Consider the following 12,481-nt stretch of genomic DNA (forward strand, 5'->3'; position numbering starts at 1 on the left):
ACAGCCAGACTGCCTTATTTGATGAAAATGTGGTAAAGAATTGGTCTGTTTAAATAAGATTATGAAATCTACACACGGTAAGAAAACTAAAGCTAACTTGCTAACCCTGAGACAACTGATTGTTGACTTATGCACCTTTGGACATATATCTGCAGGGCAAAGGCATCACACCAGTGGAGTCCATTACGGTTCTTCAATGACTAACAAAAAAGAAGAAAAAAAAAATCAAAGAGGTATGCCTTTCAGAGACCAGCATTTTAATATAGAGGCTGGATTTTACCAAAGAACTGGATAAGCAGTTGAAATACACGAGTGCATTAGGAATCCAGGCTAAATCCAACAACCTCTGTGTAGCACAAAATGAGTCAATATATGACAAAGAAGTTTGTGGATTTAGCAGCAATAGTGCCAGATGTGCCTTTCTCAAAGAGCCTGACTGAGGTCTGTCTCTTTGAGCTTTGCTTTTTAATTACATAGTCCTCTTTGTCCTGTGCTGGAAATAAGGCTGCAAGCTAAAGCTGTGTGCATTTACCTAATAACTGAAGAGGACACTAAAGCCCGTTTCTACACTAAAGCATGAAACAGCTGTCAGTGTATGCAGCACAGGAGAAAATTCAAGGGCAAAGTGTGTCAGGGTCCTGGGACTGGGCGACCCAGGATCCCTGAGCAGTCATGTATTATATTATTATTATTGTTGTGTATTTTGGTGTTGCTCCCCCTTCCCTGTGCTTGTGTATATGTGTGTGTGGGTGGCTGAGCACTTGTTTATAGGCGGCGTCAGGCCTGGAGGGTGTGGCCCTGCAAGGGGACTGGCCACACCCGAAGCCACACACCTGCTGCTGATCAGGCCTCGTCGGGGGAGCTACTTAAGAAAGTCTTGGAGCTCCCACCGGCGCGGGATCATTGCATGAGACTCCACGTTAGTCACCCTGTCTAAGTTTAGTCAGAAAGTGTATGCCTGCCATTCTGAGTGTCCTGACAGCTGCCGTTATTGTTTCCCGCAGGAAGAGCGTGGAAGGCACGGAGAGCAGCGAGCACCGGGGGGTGCTGACACGGGAGCAGAGAGCACACGGACTATTCACGGGAGACACGACACGGGAGTCTGGGAGAACACGGGGATTTATTGTTACGTTGTTTTCACCTTGTAAATAAACACTGCCTATACATAGAGCACCGCGCCTGGGTCCTCCTTCCCCACTCCTTCCACGGTGTGCCATGCCGCACCGTGACAAAGTGAAAAGCAAGATGAAGTTAGAAAATCCAGTAACAATGAGTTCAAATTGAAAAAATTGTAACCCCCCCCCCCCCCCCCCCAAAAAAAAAAAAACCTAGCTAAACCAAGACAATGTATAACTTGAACTACAATCTTCAAAAGCAGTGTAAATTTGCGAAACGCTATATATCAGTGTTTCCCAAAAGATCAGGTGTGCCGTGGAAGCTGTTGAGCGATTGACGTGAGCAGAACAATTACATCCCCTTCCACTAGAGGGCAGTACAACTACCTGCTCTAATTAAATGTGTTGCCAACTACCAGCACAACAGAAGACGACAAGAAGAAATTACATAATAGTTGACATAATAAATGCTGTGAGATGACGCAGCACATAATAGCAATAGATAAATATTTGAAAATAAAAAGTAGTCAATCTGAACTGGATCCTGGAGAAAATTTCGACCCATATGAAGGCCCTAGCATGAGTAGTGGTCAGAAGAAAGCAAAAAAGATATACTGGGGACAAACCGAGCATTTGTCCCCAGTATATCTTTTTTTGCTAGCCTTCGGTTGTAAATGCAAACAACGCATTTACAACCGAAGGCTTGCAATTATATGATGATGATATGAACTTAGTGCATGCTAATAATGGCAATCATCTAAAAGAAGATTATTGCAGATTATTGCTAGTTAATAATAAAATATTAAATGTGGACACATGGGCCAAAATAATGTTATCTCCTTGGCTTGTCCAGTTTTTCTGTCATGACACAGACAGAAGTGTACAAGCCACAGAAGCAGGTTAAGCTCGTTGACTTTAGCAAATCTATGATCAAACCTATTGGTGAAGTGACAGTACATTGCAGGCTAGCTCAGCAGACATACAAACTACAGTTCTGAATTGTAAATGAAAGTATACAGTCATACAGAACAAAATACTCACCGTATAGAAACTGATCAAACAGTGTTGGAAAAATATGTAGATGAATTCAGAATTCCAACTGATGCTTACCTGTAACATACAAAATTAAGTCAGTAGAACTCAGCACATGAATTACAGTCTTGAAGATTTTGCTACGACTTGATACTTCCACAGTCTAATAGTGTCAGTGAGTACGTTGTACAAAGACCAGAAAAAATATTTGAAATAACAAAAAGTGGTAGAACAGAGTTTATTTGAATATGCTGTAAGGGGTGATCCTGGGTTCACACACGCAAACACTTATTTCAGATTCCTTTATTTGTGATTTTTATGCTTCACATAAAAATGAAATTGTATTAGATAAAAAATAAATTGTGCCACATAAAAATGAAATTGTGTTCCACACAGACACAAAAACTCCTGCCCAAAGGCAGATGAAATTTGCAGCAGAAAACAGAAAACACTAAAGCCCGACTCACAAAGAAAAGTCGCAAAGAGAACACCAGAAAACTAGAAAACTCCCAATATATAAAGAATGTAACCAGAGTGGTGAAGCTCCTAAAACTTAAAAGTTATGACAAAATGGGTGTAGTGATGACAAAGAGTGTTGAACCACATCTGCATGTGGTAGAGACTGGAAAGGAATCCAGATGCAACCGATGCCACCTTTGCCAGTGATGGACCCATTACCTGCAAAGCCTGTCACAGATGCATCACAACACATATCTCAACCACAGATGAATAAAACACACATGACTGGGAAAGCTGACACTGATCATAAACCATCTGGGCAATGTCAAATACAACAAGTGCTGAAAAGACCCCCAGCTGAGTTTTGCAGAAGCATGTAGAGGCTTCTGCAAAAATAGACCAAGAGCCTGGCTCAATGAAATATTTCTGTGTATTACACTAGATTTGGTAGAATTTCCAAGCTAAACACAGGTATCTTAGATAGATGGCAAACAAAGAATATGTGAACATGGAGACATAATTTGATAATGCTGCCCAGACAAATCCAAGTGTAAACAAGAAATTAACAAGCACTAAAAGTGATTTTTAGATTATCTTAAAGTCGTAAAGTTTCAAGGTGGCCCCGATACCTGTCTATCTTAGTGGCTGTCTATATTGTTTTTACCAGTGTCTGCAACAACACTAAGGTCAGAAAGATGAGCCAAAGCAAAATATTATAAAATACCATATTGAATGAAAGGATGAACAGAATGCTCTCACTGGAAGGATATCCTCAGAATTGTGGTGATAATAAAATCTGAAGGATGTGTGCTTGGCCTGTTCAACTTGTTCTCAGAGATACAAACATCCACACAAGCATCTTATTGACCATTTCACATAAGAAGTGAAAAATGTTCTACCATTTAGGTCTGATTAGGCTTGCCACATAAAAGAAAAAAATGTAATAAAAATATAGAATAAAATACTAATTTAAAAAAATAAAATACAATTTTTCTGAGTACACCTTCCAGAGGATCTGTCCTGGACCACACACATCTCCGCTGTCACTGGCAAGGCTCAACAATGCCTATACTTCCTTAGGAAGTTGGGGAAGGTTGGGGTACATCAAAAGCTCCTAACTAGCTTCTGCCTGTTTACAGTAGAAAGCATACTGACTGCTTTACTGCACACTGGATGTTGCAAGCTATCTCAGAAGGCACTACAGAGAGTCACAAGGAGACCCAGAAAAACACTTGGATCCAGCTATCAGCTGTCTTTAATGCCTGCTGTTTAACCAGGGCCACCAATATAATCTCTGGCCCAACCCACCCTGCACACCACATCTTTAAATTCTTGCTGTCAGTGGGAGATTCAGAATCAAACAATCAGGCTGAAAAACAGCTTCTTTCAGAGAGAACTGAAACTGCTAAATGGCTCAAGGTTTTATTTGTAGAACTCATACTGTACACACACACACACACACACACACACACACACACACACACACACACACACACACACACACACACACACGTTACAATACTTAAGACATTTGTATTTATACATTTATTATTTAAGATTTTTTGTTGTTTTGTTTTTTTAGTCAGTGCAAATTAATTTCGTTGTGATGCTAAGACATTCACACAATGACACTAAACTCCCTTTGCTTTGTCTGTCATTAGATTGTATAGTTTGTTACTAATAAAAGCTGAAAACCTGTAAAATGTAATGTTTTGATTGCATCCCATGTTTCTATCTGCCTCTTTCGTTTTCTTCATCTCTCCAGTAGTTCTTTTGGTGTCCCATCTGTCACACTCCTTATCCCACCACCATGTTCTCTCCGAGTGGTTCACTCACATCCTCACTTATCTGCTGCTACAGCACCAAGAGACAAGCAATCATCTTCTACTGGTCTTGCCTGTGCCTCATAGCCTTCAAACTTCTTCTTTATAAAAATGTGACCTATATCCATAGTCTTGATTGAAGTCTTGACTTAGTTAATTAGATAGCTAGATGCCAAGAGTGATAAGCCCTGTAACCGGAGCACTCTGCTTCTGTGTCTTTGCATTGTGCACTTGCACCAAAAGCAGATCTGCAGATTGAATGACACACAGAAGACCCTAATAAATGGGAAAGGTGAAAGCTCTGTCACAAAAAAGTATGTTGGCTCATATGAACTATAGATGATGAAACCCCAGGAAGAAACTTTTTTCTTGAAATGTTGAACTGTTATTTTTCCACCCAGACCTTCATAAAGTGTTAGTAGTCTCACTTTTGTAAAAATAAATAAAAAAATCACACTTGCTTTTTTTTTAATTTTGCTTTTTTTCATGTGTGTTGTTGTTTCACATGAGCAAAATGAGATCTCATTATACCATCATATCTGCATTTATTTTAGATTCAGGATCCTTATTGTATCAGATTGTATTATATTGGGAGGGGAGAGGAGGTGGAGGTGGTCAACACATACAAGTACCTCGGGCTGTGGGTGGACAGCAAACTGGACTGGTCATGCAACACGCAGCACCTGTATAAAAAAGGCCAAAGCCGACTGTACTTCCTCAGGAGGCTGAGGTCTTTCAACATCTGCAGGAAGCTCCTGAGGATGTTTTACCAGTCAGCGGTCGCAGGAGTCCTTTTCTATGGCGTGGTGTGCTGGGGGAGCAGCACAGCAAAGAAGGACTCATCCAGGCTGGAGAAACTAATCAGGAAGGCGGGCTCTGTGGTCGGCATGAAGCTGGACACTCTGGTGACAGTGGCAGAGAAGAGGACCTTAAAAAAACTGATGGACATTATGAACAATGCCGGGCATCCTCTGCACACGGTCGTAAACAATCAGAGGAGCCTATTCAGTGACAGGCTGCTTCTCCCAAAGTCAAAAACCAACAGACTTAAAAACTCCTTTGTCCCACACGCCATCAGACTGTTTAACTCCTCACTGGAGGGGAGAGGGAGGAGAAACAGGGGGACAAGGGAGGGCGGGAACAACTGAGCTGTAGGTGCTTTTCTACACTGTGCAATATTTGCAATATTTGTTTTTTGTTTTTGTTTTGTCTTTTTTCTTATATCTGACTGTGCAATAATCACTGTGCAATATATTCACTGAAATGAGCAATCCTATTTATCCATATTGTATATTCTGTATCTATATATGTGTATATGGTGTATTTATGCTTATATCCTTGCTCTCATTCCCCTTAATGTATCTATAACATGCAACTTCTTTCAGTGCTTTGCTACTGGAAACTGAATTTTCCGGAGGAACCCACCCGAGGGATTAATAAAGTTTCATCTAATCTAATCTAATCTAATCTAATCTAAGATGTAGTTTAAAAAAAACAACAATTCGTTTAAACGTTCTGTTTATCTCATCTCCTGCTTTTGTTTTTGTTTTGTTGTTTACCTATTCCAACTTTTTTCCCCCATTGCATTGTATTTTTTTTATATTAAGCAAAGTATTTTATAATGTTTTGACCACCTTAATTTTGAAACAAACAAAATATGTGTTGTTTTCATTATTATGGTAAATAAATAAATAAAGAATGAAATAAAATTAAAATTATGTTGTATTCACTGGATTTTGTTTTTACATACAATTATTTTTTCTTTTTTTTTTGGAAACCCAGTTAAAGTAGTATCTGTAAAACATCAAACATTTTGTATTGCCATGATTATTTTTCTGTTTGCCTAGTGTGATCAAATATCTACTATTTGAAAGATAAGTTCAGCTTCACTTCAGGGAGTTATGCTTTTCTCAAAAATAAAACAGAAATTTCTTTCCTTATTCATGAAGAGTTCAATTTAAAATAAAATGTCACTCTGGATGTAGAAATTTCTCGTGAACTCAGTAAAACTGATAGAAAAATGGTAATATTAGCAATATATATTTGTACTGTAAATGAGTTCACTTTTTTATCTTCAAGTAATATGTTTATTTCCCATTACATTTTTGGGCCTTTTTCTGTGAACTGTTAAACAGTGTTGGTGTATTTACCTGAATTACAAAAAATTCTGGCAATTAGTCTCTGACCACCTGAACATAACCTATGCTCATTTAAGCTGTAGTAGAAGAGCTGGTTATGTCACAGTCTGGCGAGGGCAGACTGTATGAATTGAAAAAGGACCCAAAATGCAGACTCCAAGGAACAGGGAACAAAACTTGAATGTTAACAAAAAGCGAGCCGTTTAATATGGCTGGTAAAAAAGGTACAAACAAAGGGCAAGGCAAACTGAAGCAAAATTAACACAAACCTAAACTGGGAAATCTAAACAAACAATAAGAAAAACCTAGACAAGACTTAAATACACAGGAGGTGATTAGGGGAAGTGGAGACACATGAGGAAACAGCTGGCACACATGAACATAATGACGTCACAGTGGGAGAGTAAAACTGAACATGATGAACACAGAACACCAGACCTCTTCACAATAAAGACCCAGGACCATGACAGGTTATAGTATCACTCTAATATCAAATCATCAATATTGGATATTTTTATAAACAAAATATCTCAATAATGTTAACATGATTGCATGTTTTTAAGTGCTACCAAAAAAATTCTTTCAGTGTTACTACTGGTAACATTTTTTAACAGGGGTAACACCATGGCATGCCAGGAATGATGACACACATTTTTCTAGACTGTATTGCACACACTCACACAAATGACAGGAAGTCAACTGCACACAATACTCTTCCTACAGCTTACAGAAATTGAAGCTCACTTTTTCAGTATCTGCTTGACATGGGATAATCCAGGGGCATGTAAGAGTGCAGACATTATGGAAGTGAGGATATCCAAAAATGTGTGATAGCAGCATTTAAAAGAAGCTATAAGATGGTTTGTGTTGGTAAAAGTGCAGGGTTAGATTGGTGAAATATGCTGATCTGTCAAAGCCATTAAGGCCACCCACAGATTATTCCAAAAGCAGGTTTAGTAGAATCTGAGCTTTTTAACCCTAAGAGTAGGCAATCTCTATGTTTTTCATTCTAGGTCAGTTGACTCAGTTCTTACCTGGGTAGTGGCATGCTTTCTTGAATAAACCCAGTTTCTTTGACTGGACTTGTTCTAGTGTTAAATATTAAATATTAAAGTTGAATATGATTACAAATTACAAATACTAACAAGTTTAAGTATTTCAAATCACTCAAACATTCATTGGATCTTAGAAGACTATCTTCAATATTCCTTTTTGGGGCAAAAAATTGATTAATTTGTGGAGATCAGCCATCAGAATGAAAAATGTAATGTGTAATGTGTTTGATTTTTATAGTCATAGGTTCATAAAATAATAATAATAAGAAATGCTTTATTTATCCCATATTCGAAAAATTCTTAATCTGATGGGGGAACATGAATTAACAGTATACTGAAGAGGGAAAAAATGATTAAATGCTTTAACTACCTTCTTCATTAGCATGACTGAATGCAACAGCATTACATAGTAGCTTTAACTGGCAGACTAAGTTGAAATTAACTGAATTTAGTATTTCAGGTTTAGTAATAAATGATTAAAAAAAGAAAATGGATAAAAAACTAAATATATGTTTACTTTCAGCTTTGTTTTTATGCTGATGTTGGAAGTTTTTGTTGGGCTAATAAATACCAGTGCTGCAATTCTACATTCCTGGATGTATTTATTGCCACGGTGTGTTTTGTAAAGTTAAGAAAGTAATATTTAAGCTGAGCCTAATGTTGCCTTAAACCTAAAATAATGATTTCCAATTTGCTATCTGTGATTTCAGCTTTTCATCTATCTTGGACTTTAACTTAACATAAGACTTCAACTTAAGTTCTATAAAATATACTGAATTAAATGTTTCACAACAGAAAGTCTGTCAAAGGAATCCTCTTAAACTTCATTTGCAAAAGCCTTGAGTGTCTGCCATAATAATGCTTTATATTCTGGTCTGATTTCAGTTATCAGTTTTCATTTTCCACCTCTAAAATGGAAGGTGTGATTGTTGGGACAATGAAATTTGCTGCTTGAATTAAAAGTGGCAAAAGGTGAGCACAGACTCAGCTTTATACCTGCAGCTCACATATCCGCTCTCTGATTTGTCCAGTTGACTGTATACGTTAGTGAAGATACATAAGGTGAGCTTGTATCAGCAGATTTAATATTGTTGTCTTGTTCTTCCTTCTTTTATTCTTATTGTATCATACTTTGCTAACCTACTGATTACTAAATAATGTTAGGTATTTCAAATAACTATCGTTAGCCATAGGTTGGCACTAATCAAATACAAATACTTTGTTGTTTTACTGTTAAAGGTGTCTGTTCTTTATTTGAGTATATGTTTTCTGACAAATATTTACTTTTTCTTTTTGCTCCCTATTTATTTACATAAATTTTTTTACTCTTTACTTTTTCAAAGCAGGCTCGTTAATTCAGGTTACTTTAACACATTTGGGAGAAGTTTTTATTTTCCATCACTGCACACCTTTAAACATCAAATCTGTTTATTGGTGTATTCATCACCAGGTCTTGTTATTATATATGAAGAGATAAAATAAGAAAAAACATGATGAATGGTATATTTATAGCCCTATATTAAGGGGTTAAAGTAATGATCCGGTGCTGTTTTTGGTGCAGATGTAAGTAAGTTGTGGCCGCTTTTGTATTTTCCAGGAAGACAAAAGTATAACACATAAATTCCCTCAGAGAAATATGTATGAAAGACACGGGAGTAGAGAAAGAAAACCAGTTATATTTAATAAGAAAGGACTGCTCAATAGCATTTTGGTAAAGTGGAAATTTAAATGTCATATGTAATATCCTTATTTTTATGACATGAAGTTATGTCCTTTCATATTGTGAAATGTCCTGAACAGCAAACTAAGGGACACTAACTTTGTATTATTCAAATACTTGGCAGTTTAGTGCAGGATAAACATGTTAGCTTATCATATTGTGTTGGTTTGGTGTACAGTGGCTGTGGTTTTCATGGTCAGAGTTAGGTAACATCAATTGTAGCAGATGTCAATTTGAATTTGAGATAATGGTGATTAGAATCACGGAATTCTACCTTAATATCAACTGTCTAGTACAAAAACAGTATAAATGGTATATTGTCAGTGTAGGGAATGGATGTCAGCCAAGATAGCTTGTGAAACATCTGCTTGCAAATTGTTAAAATCAGTTATGTAAATCCACAAAGAGCAAGAAACTGCAGTATGTACACAAAGAAAATCTACTGGAGCTCACAACAGAAATGACTGAAGTGTTATTCTTTTCCCCACACTCAGCTAGTATCTTAGGATGCCCCCACCTGGTAAAGGGGAAAAAAAAAGTTTGTATTACCATGTCTACTATTATTTTATTATTATTATATTAACATAGCACAAGGTTCACATAACATTGTCAAGAGTCACATAACAAAATAGGTACATTAGTAGAAACATCTTACTTTTTACTTCCTTACTTTGAGTACATTTCAGAGTATTTGTTAATACGAATATTTATACTTCTATGTAAGTAAAAAGAATCTAACTTTTTTCATCCTATGTTGCTAGCTAGGTTAATCCTGAAATAGCTGAGTATTAATACAACTGTAACTTGACTCCACTCATGCAAGCTGAGATTACTAACACGAATGAAACTTATAAAGTAGCAATTTCTGAAAGACTCTGAAAAGAAGAGAAAATGAGAATGAGAGCGCATAATTCTTAAGGGGAATTTACAACTGGTCTGTGGGCCACTCTTGCTGGTGCTGTTGTTGGTCTTTCAGCCATGCAAAGAGCTGAAGTGAAACTGTAAAAAAAAGAAGTAGAAAGGTGTCCACTGTCTGTGCTTTTCATGCTGGTTTTTTTTTTTTTTTTTTGCCAAAGAGAAATGAAATTCATAAAGTCCTTATTAAAAATGTTTTTAAAGCTCAGCAGGCTGAAACAAATTACAATAATTCAAAGACAGAGTATATATGAAAGAGATTCAAGTGACTGCCCAATCAAGATACCTCCAGATAATCATCAGGCATCCAAAGAATGTGGAGGCTTGTTTCACATTGTCTATTTTCAATGCTCCTGAGTCCACTCTCAGCAGAACACTTCACACCAATGGCATGTGTGGCGGTCCTTCAAGGAGAAAACTATCCAAGGTAACACAAAGGCCTGTTAAGGAGTACTTCATCAAGCCAGAGGGAACAATATCTGGTGAAAGAAAGAAAGAAAGAAAGAAAGAAAGAAAGCAAGAAAGAAAGCTTTGGACAACAAGAAAACTGCATTTCAGCATAGGAACTTTGTAAAATATTATGCTGTTATTATGAAAACTCAGGCCTTTTTTTTTTTTGCTAGATTTGGGAAAAGCATCTATCTTTCACTGATAACACAGGATAACATTAGTTCTACCAATGTTGTTAAAAAAGTAAAAAAAATAAATAAATTAAGAGAATACTGTCCTCAATTCAACTGAAATATGGCGGGCTGAAGCAATGCACTGAAACTCGCCAGTATAGGCTCAACTTTCTTCAAGCTGAGATTCAAGACTGATTTGCAGTTATTGAACAAATAACAGCATATCATGTTCCCCTCACAAATATTCAGTTTATTTATTTAACTGGATTCTCGTTTGCTACTTGTAGGACTTTTGTCAAAACTGGATGTTTCTTTAGGTCAGGGGTGTCAAACTCAAATTCACAGTGGGCCAAAATTCAAAACTGGAACAAGGTCAGGGATAGCTCAGTAGGTAAAGTGGTCGCCCCATGATCGGAAGGTCGGTGGTTCGAATCCACTTAACGGCTACCCTGAGGTACCCCTGAGCAAGGTACCGTCCCTACACACTGCTCCCCGGGCGCCTGCTTAGTGGGCTGCCCACTGCTTCACTGAGTGAATGGGTCAAATGCAGAGAAAAACAAGTAATTTCCCCATGGGGATCAATAAAGTATCCATTATTATTAAGGTCGCGGGCTAACATTAATATTTATTGGAAAAAAATCTTCCTCCAGATTTAAGAATGAATCTCTTCTTATGGACTCAAACAAGTTTTGCTGGAAAACTGAATATGGAACAAGCGAAGCTTAATACTAAACAATATATATTATTAGCTGTATAATACCAGTAGGCCAGCTCTAATAATAATTTGGTATGGCTTCGCGGGCCAAATGTAATTAGGCTGCGGGCCAAATTTGGCCCGCGGGCCAGAGTTTGACACCTATGCTTTAGGTTATAATTATTCAGTAGTATTATGGTTGTACAGCTATCTCAGTAGCTCATTTAAAACTATATTTATTAACTCATAAATCTATTAATCACACATTTGGAAAATTATCTTGTTGTGGCCAGAAATGAGAAGCTAAGAGAACAGTAAGGTGGTGTTGTCTTTTATTTTAAGGCAAGAGGGGTATTTTATTTGGAGCTTTGGAAGACAGTGGTGGTCTATGACTATGAAATTTAACACAAAGAATACATTTTTCTTGTGACAAATGTAAAAGTGAGTGTAGACCTTTTGTGGAGTAAAACATTGTGATAAAAATCTATAGAATAAAGTATAATCTACAATGCAATGTGAACAGAAATATTTGAATAAAGTTTAGATTTTGACAATTTTAACACCACATGTATTGGTAGATATATTCTTAATTTCAAATGAAACATTTTTTTTTCATCTGAAAAAAAAGTGTTTACTTACTTCTAAGTAATATGGATAGGCTTTATTTATAATTTATAAAGGCTACTGCTCTTTTCTCTCAACAGTAAGTTTGTTTTGATTTATCATTTTAATACACTTTGTATTACATTTTAAAAGTACTTGAAATATTTTGAGGCTAACTGTTGGCTATATGCTGAAAAATTAATCTAAGATGGAAATAGCAAAAACTGCAGCTCTGTAGTTCCTATAGTGGTCACTTAGTAACACTAAGCACGATGAACATATAGAAACAAGACTTTCAAAATAA

At 36.8% G+C, this 12,481-nt stretch overlaps 1 long non-coding RNA gene across 1 annotated transcript; it reads left to right on the plus strand.

The window, feature by feature from the left end:
- Window positions 1-665: 665 nt before the first annotated feature.
- LOC145429788 (uncharacterized) lies at window positions 666-1,170 on the plus strand. Its single transcript, XR_013910110.1, has 2 exons — window positions 666-919; window positions 1,005-1,170. It is a non-coding gene; the product is annotated as an uncharacterized LOC145429788 (long non-coding RNA).
- The last annotated feature ends 11,311 nt before the right edge of the window (window positions 1,171-12,481 follow it).

Source organism: Astatotilapia calliptera, chromosome 1 (genome assembly GCF_964374335.1).
Source record: "Astatotilapia calliptera chromosome 1, fAstCal68.1, whole genome shotgun sequence".
In the NCBI taxonomy this organism is placed as follows: Eukaryota; Metazoa; Chordata; class Actinopteri; order Cichliformes; family Cichlidae; genus Astatotilapia; species Astatotilapia calliptera.